This window comes from Colobus angolensis, unplaced genomic scaffold, assembly GCF_000951035.1.
Source record: "Colobus angolensis palliatus isolate OR3802 unplaced genomic scaffold, Cang.pa_1.0 Scaffold246, whole genome shotgun sequence".
Lineage (NCBI taxonomy): Eukaryota > Metazoa > Chordata > Mammalia > Primates > Cercopithecidae > Colobus > Colobus angolensis.
In genome coordinates this window covers 1423614-1430137 of record NW_012115666.1, presented here as the reverse complement: position 1 = coordinate 1430137, position 6524 = coordinate 1423614, and positions in this window count along the sequence as shown.

Sequence of the window (6524 nt, the reverse complement as noted above, 5' to 3'; positions counted from 1 at the left end):
TATTAAACTGTCATAAGTTCTAGTCTACACTGTCTAAAAAAGTTTAAAATATATCTAGAATTGCATTCTGTGTGCATGCATGTGTGTGACTATACATACACAACTCATAGACACTGGGTGTACCACAATTTATGTAACTAGCTCCCTACTGATAGTCATTCAAGTCAAATGGTTTCTAGAGAAGTTTATTTTTAAAAAAACTTCATGTGTACGAATCTTTTAAAAAGCAGCCAAAGTAAGCTAATGCATCCCTAAAAATGTGGTTCTTGTGAGACATTTTTAATACTCCAGTGGGTTTTTAAAAGGATACAAACCTACAGCTAGACAGGAGGGATAGGTTCTGGTGTTCCACAGCTCCGTAGGGTGCCTGTGGTTAACAGTAAAATATGATATAGTTCCAAATAGCTAGGAGGATTTTGAATGCTCCCAATACAAAGAAACAATAAAAGTTTGAGATGATGGATATGCAAATTATTGTGATCTGATCCCTACATTATACACATAACAATGCTGTGTACCCATGAATATGTACATATTTATGAACATACTATGCATCAATTAAAAAAAGCTTTTAAATAAAAAGTTAAAATTCTGGATTAAAAAAATACGTAAGGGCCAGGCGCAGTGGCTCACACCTGTAATCCCAGCACTTTGGGAGGCAGCAGTGGATGGATCACCTGAGGTCAGGAGTTTGAGAACAACCTGGCCAACATGACGAAACCACGTTTCTACTAAAAATACAAAAATTGGCTGGGTGTGGTGGCAGACGCCTATATTCCCAGCTACTCCGGATGCTGAGGCAGGAGAATTGCTAGAACCCAGGAGGCAGAGGTTGCAGTGAGAAAAGATCGTGCAATTGCACTCCAGCCTGGGTGACAAGAACGAAACTCTGTCTCAAAAAAAAAAAAAGTAAGAATATAACCTAAGAGTTTGCTTCACATCTGTGTGTATATGTATGGATGTTTGTGCAACTTAAAAATGTGTGGCTATTTTATCTTTTTAAAGGTTAACTGATTTAGATGTTAGGCTCACTAAGAGATAGTGTTCAAGATTCATCCATTTCTGAATTCATAGAAATACACCCTGGACATAGCATGACATACGCTGATGCATGGAAATAACTACTGGTGATAGTTCCACAGCCTTGGTGGGATTTTTACAAAGATGTTAATTTTGTTAATTGTATCCAAAATTATTAATACTTTCTGCGTTGTTATGAAAACGTATAACACTGGGAACACAGATATTTAGGGAAAAGGGTGAATATGTTTCGCTGTGGATATTCAGTGCTGGTAGAAAAAGGGAGCAGAAAGAATGTTACTCTATCTCCTCTAAGACGAAGCCAGCTGCCTGGAAACACTGAAGGAGGACTGGGGCTAGAGATCTTCCACCTGCCGGGGCAACCCCCAATGACTCCCACCTTCAAAGTGATTTACGAACTTTAATGGAGATTCACAAGAGCCCCAGAAGGCAGAGAGGTTATAATTACCCCGTTTACAAATGGGAGATGGAGACACAAATAGGTTAAGTGCTTTGCCGCAGGCGCCCCGCAGTTGCTTCTGGAGTTCCACAGCAGAGGGGCCTGCTTCCCCAGCTCGCTCACACCCCAGCCCTGGGTGACCTTTCTCGCCTTCCCAGGGACTCTACCACTGTCCTGCAGAGACCAGCACTGTATCAGAAAGCCCAGGGCCAGGTCTCCACTAGGAGAGAAAGGGAGAGAATTAGGGTTAGAGGGGAGGTCATTCAGACTCCACTGCAGGCATTCTCATTAGGAGTCTAAGTGCCAAGGCTGAGTCTGTCTTTCCATATGGATATGCACCCCGTGGACATTCAAGAACCTGCTGGTAATCATATCAGTTACCCAGATTATAAAGGCAATGAGTATCCTTTCCCCTTAGCTATTTAGATAATCATCGGATTTGAATTTTCCAAAGACTTGGCTGAATCCAGATTTCAAACTAAAACAAAGGTTTTCTCTCATCACCCACCTGATGGTTAATTTCTTCCAGGAAGTCACTTTAAAATGCAAAGCAGAGAATTGAGAAAATTGCGTGACTACCAGAAAAGAATATATAGACTGGCATCTGGCAATTGGGATTACGCTGAGCCAAGAAATGGATAATTGAACCTATCTCAATCTTTGTCTGAATCTTAGAACATTCAGATATAATAGTTGTTAATATTGCTGGAATTTCTGAAGGTGAAAAACTATGTAAAAGAAAGTGCAAAGAGAAACTTATTAATAAATATAATTTATTCATTTGCTAGCAGCTGAGGAGAGGGTAAGTGTCGGGAAGGATAGCAATCAGAGAGAAAGTAGATTTTCTTTTCTTTTCTTTCTTTTTTTTTTTTTTTTTAGAAAACAGTGCTTTATTATAGCTCCAGAATTAATTAATAACCTCGAAACCAACTGCCTGTAATCTACAACAGTGGGGACCACAAATGGGCAAACTAAAGGGAGGACCACGACCATGGGACTTGGACACACACATCACTTAGGGAGGCAAATCTAGAAGTCCCCCTATCAAACTGCCTTCCAACAGACACCCAGCACAATTATTCCTGTTTCAGAGATAGCACCCAAAGACGAGCTTATCATATAAATGCCTTGTTTGTCATTGTCACGTTGTATTTTCCTTATAACAACAAACAATAGTTAACAAAAAATAAGAACTACCGCAGAAAATGATAACAAAAGACTAAAATGATTGCTATTTTTTTCCCACCTATATTTTGGGAGGTTTAGAATTTATATACATTTCACTGGGCTCTCTGCTTCTTTCTCTTTCCCTGAACTCCTAACCCACTGAATAACCTTCAGTGTTTATTTAAATTTTCATTTTTGTCTTGAAGTGTTCTAGTTACGTCTGCAGATGTTGAAATTGCTTTACAAAAATGTATACATCTCTAGTATTAAAAAAATGCTTTTTAAAACTCTCAATTTAAAAAATTAATTCCTCTTATGTTTGTACATAAATTACTCAGAAAGTTCCTTTAGAAATAAATTCCAGTGACACTGATATATATATATATATTTTTTTTTTGCAGTTTTATTTCAATGAAAAATCTCACTGCTTTTTTTCTTGCATTTGATTGCCCAGCATTTTGTTCCTTTTCTTCTCTGGTTGGCTGCTGGGTGTGGTGCAGGCTCCTGTGTCATTATTTTGCATTCTCTCCTTGGTCCTAGGTGTTCTTTCAGCCAGGACCAGGGCCCTCCTGCCCCAGCAAAGCTCATCCACCTGTGGGTCCAGCAACTCCATCTGTCCTCAGCACGCTTTTTGAACACTGGCTCACTTCAGAGCCGTAAATGCCGAGGTATGTGAGTTAATCCAGTCTCCTTGGCTGATAGAATCCATGACAGGATCACAAGCTGCAGGGTAATAAACATCATTTGGGTGCTCATAAATTTCAAGCTTTGAAAGTAGGTGTTTATGTCTAGCAAGAGATACTGTTGGCAGAAGGGAACTTTCTTGGGGTGTCTGTACACTGTTTTGTAGGAGCTGAGGTTTCAGGCAGAAAGGACAGGGAGTTATTTGGTAGCAAGAGCCTTGGGCCTACCCAACTGACTTTCCCATTCCAGCCATAGCTCTGCTCCTGGTGTTTCATTCCTCTTTGAGCTCCATAGTTTGTACCTGGCTCTGTCTATCTGTAAAGGGAGACCAACTTAAGCATTGATTTCCTGGGGAAAGGGGTGTCAATTTTTATTACATTCCTTTTTTTTTTGAGACAGAGTCTTGCTCTGTTGCCCAGGCTGGAGTGCAATGCCAGGATCTCGGCTCACTGCAACCTCTGCCTCCTGGGTTCAAGCGATTCTCCTGCCTCAGCCTCCCAAGTAGCTGGGATTATAGGTGTGCACTACCATGCCCGGCTAATTTTAGTATTTTTAGTAGAGACGGGGTTTCACCATGTTGGCCAGGCTGGTCTTGAACTCCTGACCTCAGGTGTTCCACCCGTCTTGGCCTCACAAAGTGCTGGGATTACAGGCGTGAGCCACCACGCCTGACCTTTTTATTACATTCTTTACCCGTCTTTAGTCTCTCCCTTGCATGTCCCCCTTCTCATGTGATACAATTTTGGAACTTTGATTTTTCTATCCAAGATTTTCAATTGGATTAGAGAATAAAATATGTAGAATTTTGTTCTTTGGATGTCTTTAAAAAGAGGGTAAATTCCTGTTTTGGTTGGTCTCTATGGTGTGGTCTGACATGTTCAATTAACTGCTCAGAAAGGACTAATAATTTCTGAATCATCTTTAGCTTATTCAAGACTCTTCCATAAGAGAGATGCAAAAGAAAGAGATGGGCACAGACTTACAATCTAGCTGGGAAGGAAAGAACTGGAAGTATGAAAAATGAAAAAGGAAGCCCAGGGTTGCTTGGCGTGCAGCCCGCCCTGTCGGTGTGGGTGCATTCTTTCCAGGCGGAGGGCACATGAGGGCATACAGCCTGGTTTCACCAACTAGATGCAAGGAGCTCCATTTTTGTGCTAATTCAGTCCACTACTTGAAAAGGACAAGAACATACTACCAGAAGCCAGTTTAGTAATTTCACCTTTCTTATCATCCTTCCTACCTTATTTGTGTCCTAGAGATGGCAGTAAGGATTGGTTAGTATTGGAGGGTGGCTGCTTTGAGATGCTTCTGGTTTCCTTTCTCCATCAGTGACCCCTTCATTCTGATGCACTCACCTTTGTGCTAAACGTCTCTGTTAGACAGCCATGCACATGTGTTCCCTGCCCTCCAGTTTGGAAGGGCGCTAAGCTAATAGGTGAATGCAAAATCAGTTCCTTGGAGTGTAAGGCATCTGATTGTTATATAATGAGTTTTGTGGCCAGAGGGTGAAAAGAGAGTATATAGGCAGTGTATGTCAGTCCTCTGTGAAATGCTTTGGGTGACCCTGGTGGAACTACTTTATTTTCAAGCGAGGTGAAGTGGTGCAGCTGCCACCAGCATGAAGTTTCTCCCAGTGAGAAGTATGTGGGTAAATGACAGCTCCCACCTTCAACTTTTGCCCAGTTGCTAAATGTCCCCTCCCTTTATGGAGCATATACCTGACACCCTGATGGATGCTTCTCCCTGCAGGTACCGTGAGTAATGAGTCTGCAGCTGATTAAATCACGGGTTTCCCATTTCTTTCTTATTAGTTCTGCAGCACAGTTCCTTGAGCTGACAGCTGTACAATAGCACCTTTTAAACTTTTCCTGGTTTCATGCCAGAAAACTTATCTTTTAACGATTTTGCACCCACCTCCCAACTCCCAGAGCAAGTAGAGAAAGGGAGTATGTTTTGAAAGAAATTCCAAGCTTCTTTTGTGTATTTTCTCCCTTGGCAGTCCAGTTTGTAACTGATTAAAAGCATCATGGAAAACAGTTACAGGACGTCTACATGAAGTCCAAGTTCATCATGTTTTAACACTGCTATAAAATACTTTTTTGAATGTTTACTATGTGTCAGGCAGTATACTCGGTGCTGGGGATAGCAGGTTAGCAAAAACTGTTTTGTTTTAGGCATTCTTTGTGATTTTAGCCATCTAAATTGCACACTGTGACTATGAAGTAGGTACGTTCATGTCTGTTTTGTTGCTTTGAAAAAGATCCCTTACTAAAAGGTACAGAACAAAATCTTTTTTTCCTCTATTTTCCATAACCCAGTAGATACTACTCTATAAAACTCATTTTTGTACAATTTCTTGAGAACCTTGTTACTCTCAGGAATCACCACCCTCAATTAACTGGGCTCTTCTTAAATAATTATTTGCTTTGATTTGATGGTCACTGTGGCGTCTGGAACAGTTATGTTTCCCTATTTTTAGAGATATTTAAAGCTATGGAGACACCAAGGTGGTATAACATACATTTTTTTTTCTCCTAACATTATTTCTGATCTCATTTATTTTCCTCCTTGATTATCTTTTGTGTGATTTTCACACTTAATTTTTCCCATATTCAGTACAATTTTATTACCTATAGTCCCCATGCTGTATATCTGACGTCTGCACTTGTTCATCCTATACCTCTGCTAATTTGTATTTTCTGATCTACATCTTCCCATTTCCTACTCTGTCCTGTCCCCTCTCCAGCTCCCCTCTCTGCAGAGAGCCATTTCCATTGCTAAATAAAATTCTCTGCCTTCACCATCCTTCAAGTGTCCGCACAACCTCATTCTTCTTGGATGCTGGACAAGAACTTGGTACCCATGCAACGAGGCAAGGGGCCAACTGAGCTGATAACACACTGTTCATGGACAGTGGAGCTAAGACAGCATTGTAACACAGCCTTTGGGGCTTGGGGGTCGAAGGCATCCCCACTAGGGTGCCACCTCAGGCCAAGTACACAGAGCTTGCTCCTGCCGGAGCCCTGAGCGACCAACAAGGTCCTGCACTTGCTCACCTGCACCTGGTCCGCCCATGCGCGGTGCCTGGAGAAGCCGGCCAGGCCCCGCACTCGCTGGCTCATGCCTGGTCTGGCTATGCATGAAGCCTGTTCCTGTGTGTACTCCCAGAGCGCCGGCCGGGTCCTGCATTTGC